Source organism: Crocodylus porosus, unplaced genomic scaffold (assembly GCF_001723895.1).
Source record: "Crocodylus porosus isolate Cpor-Errol unplaced genomic scaffold, CroPor_comp1, whole genome shotgun sequence".
Classification (NCBI taxonomy): Eukaryota; Metazoa; Chordata; order Crocodylia; family Crocodylidae; genus Crocodylus; species Crocodylus porosus.
In genome coordinates this window covers 4,341,462-4,357,599 of record NW_017728934.1, presented here as the reverse complement: position 1 = coordinate 4,357,599, position 16,138 = coordinate 4,341,462, and positions in this window count along the sequence as shown.

The window sequence follows — 16,138 nt, the reverse complement described above, 5'->3', positions numbered from 1 at the left end:
AAGCCTAGTCTCAGCCTTCAATCTCCTTCAGAGATGCAGTGCTGAACCCTGCTGAATGTTCGTATTCCTGGCTCCCGTCACTGGCCCTTGTATCATCCTGATGCCCAGACAGCTGTCACTCCCTTGGAATCCAATAGCTGCCATGTGTCATTCAAGAATCCTTCACATTCATGGCTCTTCCCCCCAGATACCCACCTGTTCTCCAGCTCTGACAGCCAGACCCTCAGAACACTAGGAAAACAACCCATAATTGAGAAGTCAGAGTCTCCACGGGCTCCTCTTTGACCAATATTGAGAGCAGCTTGTCAGCAAGTGGAGCTAGTGCCTGTCTGTTTTCAACACCCCCCAAAACATGTGCCCGTGACCTGGTAGCGCACTGAGTCCAGCATGTTGTCTGTAACAGGAACTGGTCTCAGCTGCCATGTTGTCTGCAGAGTAGTCATTTGTTTCTGTTGGATCTTCAAGTCTACTGGATCTTCCATGGATCCTGATAGATTTGGAGGTTCCTGACGAGTGATGACACAGGTGCATTGCAATTTCCAATAAGCCAAACCCACAGCCTGGAACATCTCACTGGCAGCTCATGCTTCTGAGTGTCAACAGCCAAGTCAGTAGTCAGGCACCCTTGGGTGGCTAGACTTAGTAGCACTTCAGTCATTCCCACTCTTTTCTCTAGAAGAATATTATGCCCTCACAAAGCAGAGTCCAAACAAGAGTTACAGCCTTCTGAAAGCTTTACACTATCCATCAGTCTTTCTCTAATAAGGCCCACTTCTTTTAGTTTCAATGCCAACTCTCCCTTTCTGGCTGGAGAACATGGGTTTATTCATCCTTTTGGGCCGGAGCTCACAATTGTGCATCACGTAGCTAGGGTTTGCATCTCACAATACCCTATCTGTCCCTTGACTGCTCCCCCCATACCTTTTCATATCTTTTCCAAGGATCTCTTCTGATACTCTCTGGAGAGTTATTTCCTAATGCAGCTTGTCCTCATCTGCAGTTCACCTAGCCTCTATCTACCGCCCTTTCTGGTTGCAGGGTTGTTTTTTTTAACGATAGTTGTAAATGGCTTCCTAGTCACAGATGGAGAAGTAATTGTCCATCTTTGCCCTTTCTAAGGTGTGGGGGCCTCTATGCCCTATCACAGTAGCTTTGTCTTACTTTATTGCGTTCTATTCAATATCTGGGGTCAGCACGTGCACTGGAGCCACTGGTGTTACTCTGAATTGACACTAGTGGAAATATGACCTGCATGTGGCCATGGGTGACATTTGGCCCTTTGCTCTAACGTACAGATGCACAGTGCCATGGCTTTACCCTTTTGCATTCATGCTTCATTGTACGGTGGCCTCAATGGGCTCATCTACATGTGTCCCTACAGGGCTGTTGTTACCGTGCCGTCATTTAGTGCTTCGTTTTGGAAGTACTAAATGACGTCGCAGTAACAGCTCGTACTGTGATGTGTGCACGGCACACTGCTATTTTTAGCTGCTATGTCACCGTAGTGACATGCTATACTAAGGGTGTGCATCACTACGGTGACGTAGCTATAGCATCATGGTTTTTGCCCACAGATGGTATGTCGCCATAGCACATTGCTATGCAAATATAGTCATGTGTAGATGTGCTCACTGCGTGCAAATGCTACCTGATGCGTCTTACTGGAGATTTATCCATGTTGGGGTTATGCACATGCATGTTTGAACCCTGACTTACTCTTTCTCTTTCTCCTTGGCCAGATCTCATTTTCAAGACTCTCCAAACTCCAGGAGAACTAGCTAAGCCTTAGAGCTTGCACTATAGTGATCACAGGAGCCCGTGAGATTGGAACTTGACAGCATATTTTTGGCTGAAAAAGGTAGATTCAAATTGGCTGAAATAATCGACAAGTTGATATCAAATTAGTCATATGGTTCCATCTCCCCAAATCCCTCTGCAAAATTTGAAAGATGCAGAACATTTGGTTTCAGTGGGCAAGTCTACACGTGCAAATAATCCAGGAGCAGTTTACTTTATAGTAAACTTTCCCAGGCACATGTCTATACATGCACGGATGCAGGAACAGATTTGCTGCTGCTAGCAGCAGACTGCTCCCACTCCCTGTAGCTCTGCACAGGGCTCCTGCAGCAAACGGGGGGTGGGGGTGGAGGGGCTCTAGGCTCCCCCTGGGTGCTAGCTCAGGGGCTGGCAGGGCCAAGAGACAGCTGTCTTCTAGTGGCGGGGGGGAGGGACATTGTACCCTGCCTCTGGGAGCTGCCTGCTACCAGGGCAGACTCTGTCACTAGAGCCTGGGCAGGGACAATGTTCCCCCTGCCGTGGCTGCACAAATCTCCCAGCCCCTGCTCTGTGATCTTGAGGCTGGGACTGGGAAATCCCTCATCTCTCAGCCTGGGCCACACAGTTGAGAGGCCCAGGTTGGTAGTTCCTTATTTCCTAGCACCAGCTCCGCAGTTGTGGGGCCAGTGCTGGGAGATTCTTCTCTCCCAGTGGCTGTGGGACAGTGCTGGGAGATCCCAAAATAATAGAGCTGGTGCTGGGAGATCCTTATGTCCCTGGCCCTGTGACTGAGGAGCTCTGGCTGGGAGATAAGGAAGTCCCAGCCCTGGCCCCATGACACCAGGGCTTAGGCTGGGAGATAAGGATCTCCCAATCCCCACTCCCTGTTCACAAAGAGGGGCCTGGGAGCTCCCTGCTGCTGGGCAAGGGGACTGAGTCCCCATCTAGGCTCTGGTAGCAGAGCCCACCCCAGCAGTAGGCAGCTCCCGAGGGAAGGGAGCAATCTCCTGCCCCCTGCTGCTGGCTGACTGGGAGCACATTTGCTCCCAGTCAGGCATCTAACATGTGCTCTACTGCACAGTAAGTAATCAAGAGTGGATTTGCTACTTGCATTTGCAGGTAGCAAATTTACTAGTGATCAGAGCAAATTACTGCACAGTAAGCGCCACTTGTCTTCAAGATTAGCTCTAATCTTGAGTAAAGTATCTTGTGTAGACATGCCCAGTATGTTTTTAAAATATAACGTATCCATTTTTCATTTTAAAGTGATGCTTCACTTCAAAATTTACCTAGTTCTAATTGAATACCCCTAGAAATGAAAAGGTTCATTTTAGGTTGCAATATTGAAGGTGTTATTGTGCAGAAGCCTATATTCAAAGTTGTTTACAGCCCAACTTGGCAAAAATTAAAGATAAAAAGGCTGAAAATTAACCATGAAAAAAGATTATAGTGGTAATCTCAGTGGTCAAAGACACTGACTTCAGTTAAATCCCAAACAATTCAACACTTGTGTTAATGCTTTACCCACATCCTCACGTCTTTTTCTATTCATATCTGTCTTTTGCCTTCAGTTTAAAATAGTCCAGCTTAGCCAGCCAAGACCACAGTTTTGCCACACTGCCCTGCCTAGAAAAGCACATAACAAAAGAACTGCCAGACTAGGTCAGACCAAGGGTCCATCTAGCCTAGTATCTTGTCCTCAAAAGTAGCAACAGTGAACAATTTAAAGAATGAGCATAAGAAACAAGACATGTGTACAGTGTTCCTTCCCTATCAAACACTCCTAGTTACCAGCAGTCATAAGATTAGCAATGTCCTGGGCCTAAGGTGACACCTTTGACTGCTGCGTTTAATAGCCCTCTGTGTAACATGCTTACTCCATGATAAATTAAAGCTAACCCACGGCAACTTAGCCCTAAGCATAAGGGAGAATCTTAGCCTTTGCTGACCACAGGGTACGAACAAGTGCATTGGCAGTTACAGAAGAGCATTTGATGTGCAGTAGGTCCCTGCCCCTTTTTACTTCTTAGTAATTTTCCTGTGTGCCCATGTTGTGAGAGTTAGCATAAAAAAGGTAAGTTTTATTTTGTGGTTTTGCTATTCTTTCATATTCTCTCCTCTTCATAGAATCATAGGTCTTGAAGGGACCCTGAAGGATCATCGGGTCCAGCCCCGTGCATGAGCCGGTCTGTGACCATTGAGATTACCACTTTTGTACCCTTGTATCTTTTGTACCCTTGTAAAAGAAAGTACATTATTACTCAAGAAGTCTATCTGTGATAAGCTTGCAGAAGGTAAGATTCTGAATGACAGCCAGGACTCCTTCATCACAGGCAGCTCTCGCCTTCCCAATGTCATCTCCTTCTATGACCAGGTAACTTGCCACCTGGACATGAGAGAGGAGGTTGGCATTGTATACCCTGACTTCCAAAAGGCCTCTGATCTAGTATCCCTCAATATCCTTGCAAGAAAATTGGAGGATTGTGGGCTTAACTCCAAGACAGTCAGGTGGGTGAGAAACTGGCTGCAGGATAGGACCCAGAGAGTCGTAGTGAATGGATCTGTGTCATAATGGCAAGCAATGAGCAGCGGTGTCCTGCAGGGGTCACTGCTCAGTCCAGCACTTTTCAACATCTTTATTAACAATTTGGATGTGGGGGTGAAGAGCTCACTGACCAAGTTCGTGGACGACACCAAGTTATGGGGAGGCATGGTCACGCTTGAATATAGTCTACAGATACAGGTGGACCTAGACAGGCTGGCAAGTTGGGAGGATCAGAATCTGATGAAGTTCAACGTTGAGAAATGTAAAGTGCACCACCTTGGGATGAGCAACACCCAACATACCTACAGGCTTGGCGGTACCAAACTTACCAGCACCATGAATGAAAGGGACCTGGGGGTAATAACAGACCACAGTATGACTATGAGCCGGCAGTGCAATGCTGTAGCCAGTACAATAAACAATACTCTGGCATGCACGAATCGACGCCTCTCCAGGAAAGCCAAGGAGGTGATTCTTCTGCTCTGCTCAGCACTGGTGAGACCACAGCTGGAGTACCACATCCAGTTCTGGGCACCGCACTTTAACAAGAACACGGACAAGCTTGACAGAGTCGAAAGAAGAGCCACCTCTATGATCAGAGTCTTAAAAGGCAAGCCACACGAGGAAAGGCTGAGGGATCTGGGACTCTTCAGCCTGAGGAACAGAAGGCGGAGAGGGGACCTGGTAGCACCTTACCACTGCACTACATCAAGGGCTCGGTGAACAACTGTTCACCAGGGTACACGAGGGGAAAACCAGGAGTAATGGCCACGCACTCCTGGAAGATCAATTCAGGGTCAACAGTAGGAAGAACTTCTTCATAGTCAGGGTGGCCAGACTGGAATAAGTTCCCTCCAGAGGTGGTGCAATCGTCCACCCTGGAAATCTTCAAGGGGAAACTGGACGGGCACCTTGCTGGGGTCATGTGACCCCAGTTGTCCTTCCTGCCTGGTGCAGGGGGCTGGACCCCATGATCTTCCAAGGTCCCTTCTGGTCTTACAATCTATGAATCCATGAATCTATATCCAGGAAAAACAAGAAAAAGTTCATAAAGATGTGATAGCATCTTGTTGCAGTTGATAGCAACTTGATAGCAGTTGTTGGAATGTAATCTTTTTCATCAAGAAGGACGGTTATTGCTATCTTTATTGGCATCTAAAGCAGTGTCAAACAGGACTGGTTTGCCAGTGGAGAGGAGGGTCCTTATAAAAAACTCCATATAAAAGTAAAGGAAATGGAATAAAGCTATTGTTAAAATACAAGCTGGATTTAATATGCTACATTGTAAAATCCTTTTCCTTCTTATTCTGATCTTTAAGACATTGTTAAAAGGATTTTAATGGTCTTGCTTGCTTGCAAGGGACTAAGAAGACTGAGGTCTCTGTGAAATTCTGAATCGTGTGCAACTGTCTAGAGGTGTACAGTAATGTCAGGTGAAATGCCTTTGACTCCCTGGGCCCATCTGTGCCACCAGAATTGATATATCACAATTGAAATGGGAAAAGAGAGACCTGTATTGTCTTTCTGATTTTTCCCCTCCCTTGCAGTGTTCCTGGCAGTTCACTTCTCCTCACTGATAACAGTTCAGACAACAGCTCTTGGAGAACAGCTCCAAGAGCGCCTCAGGTGAAGGCTGCCAAATATTATTTACACCTTCACTGCTTAACTCGGCATCAGCTGGCATTGCAACCATAATGATACACTTGGACAGTGATGCCTTGCATTTTGTGACAAATCATTTGGTGAATTCCTCTCATTTAGTAGGATCAGTGTAGTAGTATGATAGACCATCTAGGAGCCAACCAAGAATAGGGTCCCTTTGTGCTTGGCAGAATACAAACACACAGTAGTAGTGGGCTGTGTCTTTTAGTAGTCCATCCATCCTTTCCTCTCACCTCAAAAGTGCTGGCATATACTCCCTTGGGTAGGATCTTGGCCATGCCACGTGATTAATAGTAGTATTCTCTTTTTACCATCTCTGGAGGAAAAAGTCAACTTAAAAAGATTTTCCAGCTCCTCTCCTATTTCAGGTGTCATTGGCCCATGGATGTTTAGTCCAACTGTGTCTGTTATATCAGCAATACAGTAATATTTTTCTGTGAAGCAAATGTTAGGAAGACAGAAACATGGGATTGTGAGGGGCCTCATGGGCAAATGAGTCCAGTCCTGTATTTGAGTCCAGTATTTCACAGCAAGCAAGCATCCACTAAAATACTACTTCAAACCATTACAAGACAAAAGTAGAAACATCAAGAGCACTCTGCAATATGCTGGAAGTCTGTTCAGGATACAGCCCAGGTGCTCCGAGTGCCTCAGTACTACCACGCAATGAGAGGACGGCCTACAAGAGCACCGGTTAGAGCTAAACTTCTTTTTCTCGCCTGGGCCAGGGTTACAGAAATCAATTCTTCCAAGCCCATCATAGGGGTCAGCATTCACTAACACCCAGAGAAGAAACTCCCATAATTAAATGCAAAGAAAGGACAAGATCACACAAAACCACAGCCTCAGATGAGTATTGCTAGTGCTGCTCCCACAGGAGAGGCCTGGGTTGCAGGCACTGGGGGTGTCAATAGCTGTTTCTACATCAAACTTTTCAGCAAAACAGCATGTTCCTGTTACCCTTGTTTAATGATTAGCAGATGGAGAGTTTCAGCAATGGGTACAATGGAAGAACTTGGACAGGGACAAACATGCAACCTGCTAGTGAGAATTTAACCAGCGACTTGAAAAGTTTCCCTCAAAAGACTTAAAATAGTAGTTTCCCCAAGTGTGGCCTTGTTTATAAAGCTATGGTTAATGATCCACAAATGGTCTGGGGATTGCTGCTGAACCTGAGCTCAGAACAGCTCTGTTAGAGGGCACTCTCCCTCACTGCAGTATGGCTGGGACTTGATGCACCCAGTGACCAGGTACAGCCGTATACTTTTACTCGTATAAGCAATCGGAAACTGGTCTATACCCACAACAGAACAGAAGGTCGGCACACAAAACCGGTCTGTATTGGCAACAGAACAGAAGTTCAGCACACCTAGACTGGTTTAAAAACAGCAGAACCTGGTCTACGATTTGCACCCCCCACCGAAGGGCAAATGTGCTTTCTGTTCACCACTGATCTAAACTACACCACTTACAGAAAACTGCCAAACTTAGACCAATTCCACCTCAAGCTTTTTCAATGTCTGTGCCTAGCCAGCACATGGGAAGATAAGCATGATAAAAGTGCAAGCAGGAAATATTTGGGTTGGTGCAGAAGACCTCAGATCGACGGGGTGTGTGTTAGGGGGATTTTAGGGGTGAAACCCTCTCTTGCAGGGCAGGGTGTTCTGAAAGGGGAAGCCCTGTCTCCCAGCTGAGAGGTGCATGGCGATTCTCAGAAAAATTGGATCAACAGACAACTCTCAAGCCTCAAAAGAGTTGAGCACTGCTAGTTGAAACCAAAGAAAGCACAAGTCACAAGCAGGGGGGTAGTTCTGGGGGCTGCCCCAAGATTGCAGCTTTCCAGTCCCTTGCACTCTTTGAGCACTGCTTCCTTGCAGGCCAATTGTCTCTGAATGCAGGTTACTGACTGTTGCAGCCCCATCTTGGCAGAGCACCTGTTCCCATCCCTACAAGCTGAATCTGCGCTGAGCAGGCATGTTGGAAATCCCGTATTTCGGAGCGCGAGGCGAGGGGCTGCTCTGCATTCCACAGCCGGGGGCGTGGGGGAGTGGGGCAGGCATCTCAGTGCAAGGAGCAGCTGCTTCCAAATATGTTCCCACTTGTCATTGTCAAGGCAGCAGGAATGGATATTGGGAAGCCTGGAAAGCAAAGGGGACTCGGGGCTTTAGGGCAGGGGAAGGAGTCTCTGAAATAAGGAGATTTTAGCTCCCGGGGTAGAGCATGAGTGCCGGGGGGGCAGCTGGAAGGGGCTGCATATCAGAGAGGGATCTTGTGTCCCTAAGTTGAACAAACTTAAGTCTCAGGAGATCAGGAAGGGGCTGGGTACCCTGAGGAGGAAGGGTTCTTGGATTATCCTGTACAGAACCTTTTTATTGCTTTTCTGCCTGGTGTTCATTTAAAATTGTCGCAAACCTAGGGATTTTTGCTATGGTACTGGTCCTTCAGTCCAATGTTTTTTGTGTCCAGATATTTCCTCCTCAAATTGAACTTAATTGTCCCTTTTCCAAAGACATCCGGTTACTCAAATTCCATCCCATTACCCCTGCATAATCCCTCTCCATCAGTCAGGGTCCTCTTCTTTAACTGTGATGCACCACAACGATTTCACCATGATGTGTGACCTAGGAGCAAATACACCATTTTCTGCACTGGCCACTTGCATCAGTTTTTAAAGCAATTTCATTAAATTGGTACAAAACCATTGTGTACACTCTCCAAGTCTGATTAAGATTGGCTGGTGAAAGGGTTGGAAGGGTGGGCTGGCTTGTCAACATCATTAAGCAAAGCTTAAAGGCCTTTTTTTCTATCCTGCCTTTCTCCAACTTGGCGGAATAGCAGATTGTCAGCTCTTTGGGGCAGGGGACCATCTTTATGTTAGGTATTTGCACAGTACCTAGCACAGTGCAGTCTGCTCCAGGACTGGGACTACTAGGTGCTACCACACAACAGCTAGAACAGGCAAATCTGAGACAGAACAGGCTAACTAGTCCTTGGTCTCCTTGCTTTGTGTTGTCTTTACCAAACATACACTTTCCCGTTACTTTAATGGACAAACCTGCTGTACCCAAGACTTCCCCCACTTGCTCATGGTCAGTGGTAACATTATGCATTTCCCTGTGCATGCCTGTGGCCCCCCCCAAGCTGTGACATGAACCCCGAGGAATAAAAACACCGACAGGCCATGGCAGCCCTGAGCTACTTACACATCCTGTCCCAGGGGCTTCTTCTGTGTCCACTTCAGCTGACTTCGGATTGATTTAAGGTGAAATGAATTATGGTAAGCCTTATTTAGGCTATATCAAATGTCTCTCACAGCCTGTGTGCTGGTTGATTAAAGTAATTACATTAACTTGATTAAAAAAAAAGTCACTAGAAACCAGTCTAAGTGTCTTGTACAGAAAGGCCCTCAGAGGGGTGTAGGTGGTAATATATAGAGGGGTGGGCAACCTGGGCTCCAGCCCCACAGGGTGGCAATTTTGAGAGGGGTACAAGGAAGGCAACTACTGCCCATGGCACTGCTGCTGCACAGGGTGCAGACCCTGCTAGTTACGCCTCTGGGTGTAGTTCCTCACTTCTTCCACTACAGGCTCCTTTTCTTTTCCTCTGAACTGAAACTGCCTCTGTTTTTCAGTCTTTCTGGTACTAACCAGATATCTATAACTGAGCACACTATTACATGCATGGTAACATGAGCAGAGATATTATCTTTCTTGGCCGTAACCTCAAATCACGTCAGGGCATTATTGCACAAGGGGATCACCTCCTGAATATGCCACTCCTAGTGCAAGATCCACGTGACGAAGCCCCAGCACCTTCTTTCAGCACCAGCCCCTCGCTGCCTCCAGGTCCTCCTGGCTCATGCCCATGGTTTTCTTCCCTTTAGATCCAGCTTAAAAAGGAACCATCAGGGTATCTCAAATTTGGTCTTTCCCTGCAGCTCAGGCTGATATCCACGCGTTATGCAGAGACTCACATCCTCTACTTGTTCTCTTCCAACAAGGTGTTAACAACAACTAGCGACAACCATTCTAAACTCAGCCCCAAACTATTCATTTACCATTAGCCTTTGGTTGTAGACTTCTGTCCAGTTTTTAGTCCATCTTGGCCACGCTAAATTTGAAATTTCCTTCCTTGAAAAAAAGAAAAGAAAAAAAAAATCAAGAATGCATCCAAGTCTAATGGAAGATCTTCCTGTATTTTGGAAATGATAATACAGGAGTGACCAGAAGCCTCCCCATCAGGCTCAGGACCTACTGTAGTACTGAGAAACAGTCTCTGCTTTGGAGAGCTCTCACTCCTAGGCTCTCCAGCTGAGGAAGACTAAGGGGATGTTTGTCCCCTTGAGCCCACTATTTGTCATTTGAACCTCAGTGGGTTTGTCACCCACTGAGGCCATAGAGCAGGTAGAATAATTAATGGTACAGGTGTTGTCAAAACACCTTTCTTACATGAGGGGGGTAGAGATCTCCATTGGTAGATAGAGGAATTCAGTTTAACTCCTCCCCCCCCCGCCCCAAAGAGACAGATCTGAACTAAAAGCCAATTCTGTCTGAACCCCTTGTTGAACATATACAGCTTGGGGCCCCAGTCCTAGCCTTATAGGATTAAGTAGTTCATAAAAAACTGTAGGGCTACCCAAAAAACTGCAAGATATCCTGGTCCAATTGAAGCTGACTTTAGTGGGGCCAGGGTTTTACCCACCATGCTTTACAAATCATATCCTCTTCTGGTAAAAACCATTCGTAGGACCATCAACTAAGGAGTAGGGATGGGTTCAGACAGAAAACTTCCTGTGAAGAGTTTTGAACAGGCAATCTCTCTGTGAGGTGCAGCTCTACCCTGCCTTCAGCCAACTGCAATCATCCAAGAAGAGACCGAGAAGTATCTGCGGTAGGTAATGAACTGCACTACGGTTAGAGGAATTTGCTACATCCAGACTCCCCACTGCTGTTCTGCTTATGTACAGGTAATTACATTAGACTGAGTAACAGAATTATAGAAAAGTCAGGCTGGCGGGGCCCTTAGGAGGTCACATCTAGCCCAGCCCATGACCTCTTTACTAAAATGCACTTGGGGAGGCAGTGAAGAGCAGGGAACCAGAGACAGCATCTTAACAGTTTCTTCAACACAGCCCTTTGAAAGTCTGCTTCTACACTGCAACAGACCCTGGGGCTTTTCCCAGCTGATAATCCCTGTGGTAAATTATGTTCTTTCTATGCTACAGTGTTAGCTGTGTGCTACTTCAACCGTTAAATGCTTGGTTTTAACCTGTACCTTTTTGTTGCAGTTGGATCTATGATGTTAGTTAAAAAGAGACCAGGAGTAAAGAAGATACAGCCATTTCAGCTAACGGCTGTGTGGCTCGCCTGATATCCTGTGCTTCATACATTTAAGATTTTCAGACAATGTAAAATGCAGGCCACATATCGAAGCACATTTGAGTGATTCTAGCCCATTGGGGTCCCTGCCTAAATTGCATCCTGTGGTCGGCGGAAGCCTGGAGGCAACTCCTTGCTATATTCAGTAGCATTTCCCCACTAATTCAGTGCAAGCTACAGAAGAGCTGTCTACTGAAAGGCAGAAATTACTTTGAATCCTGTTCTTGAAAGTAGTCTCAAAGGCTTGGGCCTTGGAACAGGCTCTGGAGACCAAGAGACGCTTTGTCCCTGGCAATTTCCTCAATGGACTGCTATCTTTAGGCTGAGCTCAGCTCTGACTTGTAGCTAATTTTCCCCTGTGGCTGTGAATGTATGAGCAGCCCCTGCAAGGGCCCTCCTGCCTCACTCCTTTTAACATCGTAAGGTGACCCCATGTCGGCCCAGAACACGCTCGCCTCTCACCCACACATACAGTGTCGCCTTTGTGTTGTTACCACCAGTGACCATCCATCACTGTTTAACCTGACAGCAGGCAGCAGAGCTGTAATCCCCCCACCAGCTCATCACTACTTAGCGACATGAGCTGCCTCGGCTCACTAGCGTTTGTCTGCTGTCAATGTGGGCAGGAAGGAGGCGCAGCACCCTTGGGTCCCAAGGTGTGAAAGCAGCTGCAAAGTGAGAGCATGCAGGTCTTGCTCCATTCCTTCCTCCTCTTGGGCCATCAGGCACAATTGTGTCACTAGGACTGAGAATGAAGTTTAGTTAAGACAGATTGCCACACCCAGGTGAGCAAGGGCTCGGCACTGCTAGCAGATCCATGTTGTGCTGATCTTCAGAGGGCGTGAGTCTGTCCAGCCTCGTGTAAAGACACCAGTTTCTTAACTCAAGTTACAGCAGATCATGCTTTTAGCTCTGGAGGCCCCCGGTTGCATTAGCCAAAATGGCAGCCATCATACAAAGCTAGTTGCACCTCGTAATAGCACCAGAGGATTCACCAGGGGCAGGTCAGGAACCCCACTGCCTTGGCAGAGAGGCACAGGTCAGTGTCTAGAGTACTGGGCTGTGATCATCTCTGGTGTAAGTGCAGCAGTCAGTGGTGCTATTGAAAATGTAGCCAGGGTAGGGGCTGCTTCACCCAGAGCTGGGCACCTTGCTGCATCAGGCAGCACACAGAACAGCAGCAAGAAGGTGAGAGTGAGAGCCGGCAGAGACCATTTAGTCCATGCATCTGCTAAACAAGCTCTGGGAGCTCGGGGAGCTCAGGGTGCAGCTGCAGAAGTTCAGTGGGGTGCACATCCCTTTAAAGGTTGTAGTGGTTATTGCTCCTGAGTGCTCTCCTCCAGAGTCACAGCCAGTCTTAGCACTTGGCTGGCAACTACTACTGCACCTGCATGCTCCCAGGAGCCTTCCCCAGGAAAGCTGTGGCTGCAAATGCAGCCTCTAAGGAAGGCCATTTCCAGGTTGCCCTGGCTGTGCCCTCTCCCTGCCAGCATCCCACTCTATTTATACAGCACTGATATCTTATAGGGCATCAGGGCTAGGGACAGACATTACACATAAACCGGTTTAAGTGATCAGAAACAGGTTTAAATTTGTAACAGAACAGCTGTTCGGTGCACGTAAACCAGTTTGAAAATGGCTGAAACTGGTTTGAGATAAACCTGGTTGACTGTAGTATCAGACTTAAATGATTTGGCTCAAACTGGCTTATGCAATGTCTGTCTCAGACCCCTTGCTGGTTTAAGATAAACCAGACTCCCCCCCCCCCCGAATGCCAGCATGCTCTCTGGGCTGGGTGGGGCTCTCTGTTCCACTGCAGGGCTGGCCCCTCCCCTCTGCTCCCTGGCTGGAGCTTGGCACAGACTTGCAGGCACAGAGTATCTGCATGGTTTCTCCCTGCTAAGTAGAGATTATTCCCCACTCCCCTCTGTCCTATGCAGACACCTCAGCATTACTTAGCAGACCACACGCTGGCTAACGTCTGTGCTGTGGGACAGGCAGACAGGCTTTTTGGAGCTAATCAACAGGTAGCTTAATGCCCTTCCTTGGAAGAGCTGTTTAAGAAGAGCTTCATTAATTAATGGAGAGAGGCTTTGTTTTCATAATGAGTTGATAACCACTGAGTTAAGGGTGATAAACATTCCTTGCTGGGCAGCTGTGGGGTGTGAATAATCAGTGTCCTACCAGGGCCTGCCCATGCCCCCCCTAGCTCAGCACTGTACAAGGAAAAGGAGGGCTGCTCTAGCACCTCTCAGCTTCTAGTTTGAGCCACTGCAGACATGTCCCTGCATTTCTGGGTTGTCTGCCTGGGTTACAAACTGATTTAGCCTAGCCAGGTTAGGCTAACCTGCAAAGATTTAACCAGGCTCAGGCATTTTGAATGTCTGCCCTAGCCCTAAAGGAGGGTGTTCTGCAGCATTCCAGTCCACAGATCCACAGGATTTCCAGCTTAGCACTAAAGAGGTTAGTCAGACCTGTTATCTTGGGCAGGAGAAGGGGGGGGGCAGAAATCACTCTATATAGGGTATAAATTTGCCTATGGTTTTCAGAAAAATTCTGAAACATTTAGGATGATGTAGTTGTGGATCTCAGCCCTTCTTGCTAGAGATGAAGATGACTTCCAATTAGAGCACATTCTGTATCCCATACTGCTGCCAGGCACAATTCAGGAGGTGTAAATGGAGAAGCAGAGATTAACCTGCCATCCCTTGCTGGAATGGGGAGACTGAAGTAGAGAAGTGACAGAGCAAGCTCCCTCACTGCTCTCTCACAGAGGGAGGCAGATAAAGAGAGGGGCAGAGCATAAATTGTCATATAGAACGAGTGTAGCAACCATCTTGCTCCCAGGACCAGGGAAAGACATGACTTGGGTCTGAGAGTTTAATTTAGGGATTCTTGCAACCAGCAGACATGTAGCAAGGCAGCTCCACACCCAGGGTGGCTGCAATGCCTGGGGCAGCGCCAGCTGTTGCATCAATTGTACTACAGTAGTTACAGTGACATCAATTTACCATGAACATTTTCATGGTTTTTTTTCAGGTTAATAAATAATGATATAACAAAATTGGGTCAGGAATAGATCCCTTCTAGACTTCACAACGAACTGGAGGAGGATGATTCCCCATTGAGAATAACTTGTGGAATCCTATTAGTTAGCCAGTTTTGAGTCTGTGCGATAGGTTGATTTCGGATAGTACTAAATTTAACCAGCATGTTGTGCAGAAATGTGTTATACACCTGTTAGAAATCTAAGTATATTATATCAGCACCATTTCTAAACAACCAAACTTGTAATCTCATTTAAAAAGAAATCATGGTTTTTTTACAACACTCATTTTCCATAGAGCTACTACTCTTTTTTCCCCTCTCAGATGCCTGTTTTCTCCCAGGCAACCCTCAGTCATCTCTCTCTCTCTCTCAAAGTAACAGGGATTAGGGGCCTCTATTACAATATATAAACATATTTATGCCTTCCTAGGCCAACTCTTTTAAAACTCTGGGGCATCAGTTATCTGATCCTGAAAATTAAAATTGTTTAACTTTGTTTAACATCTTACCTAATTAATGTTAGACTAACGAGTACTTCATTGTAGGTGTAAGGTCAGAACACATCTTCTAATTTCTCTCCAGTCTTTGGACAGAAACGTTTACTGACCACATCTCGTCTGAATCATTAATGTGAATGGTAGTACTTCCATCTAGTAAAGGTGTGATATAATTGCTTGGATTTCTTTTGTTCCTGATATACTTAAAGATTTTTTTCTTACTGTCCTTAACCCTGCTAGCCAGTAGCCACAGATCTGACACTGATGACAGAGTTGCTCAGACTATGAAGTTCAAACTTCACCACAGTGGTTCTCCCAGTGGTTTGCTAGCGTGTACATCTCTTTGTCATGAGGGCTTTGCAAGTTGGACCTGAGAGCCTGTGGGGACCTACTGTGATCTTTGTCTCTGGTGATGACATAGCATATGTGCTGGTGGGGAAAGAAGAATGCCAGGATTGGACTGGAAAGGGCCAGGATCCCAAGAGTAACATCCTCCCACGGATGACACTCTCACTCCTTTTAGAAGTTGAATAGGTGCCACTTTTCCAGTGGTTGCTGATGAATGGGAGACTTGGAAAGGGGCCAGTCCTTAGAGATAAACTGCAAGAGGCTTTGATTTCAGACTGTACTAACAGTAGATTCTAAAAATGCTAGAGATGTGCCTGAAGTCACCGGGAGTTTAAGTATGTGGGTTAAGAAATGAATGTTAAACAGCAAGTTCCTCCCACAGGGAGGGGGTTTTGGGGAAGGAAAATATTGTCACATTTTGCCCTTCCCTTTGCTGACATTCTTTCCATTGACCGATCCCTCTGCTGGTATTTGGCCTGAAGCTTTGGACTGGCTTTCCCTGAATAGGAGAATATGGTCAGCATTTTTTTATGTTCCTCCTGGAATAAAAATGGTATCTAAATTAAATACAAAGATGGAGAGATGAGGTCTAGTAGGCAAAGTACAGAAGCCAGGAGCAAGGACTGCCAGATTAATCCTGGCACTGCCATTACTTCACAATGTGGGCTTGGCCAAGTTATTTTTTTGCTCCGTGCCTCAGTTTCCCTGTTTGCAATGTGGGACAATAGGTCCCTCATCAGGGAATACCAAAGCTTCATTAATGGATATCTACAAAGTTTCATGAGTTTGTAGAGAAGAGGAAAGGCTCTAAGCACTGTTGAAGGAAATGGTTATGTTTGTAATCCAGGACAGCATCTTCAGTCACTGGAATGTGCCGTTCAAAG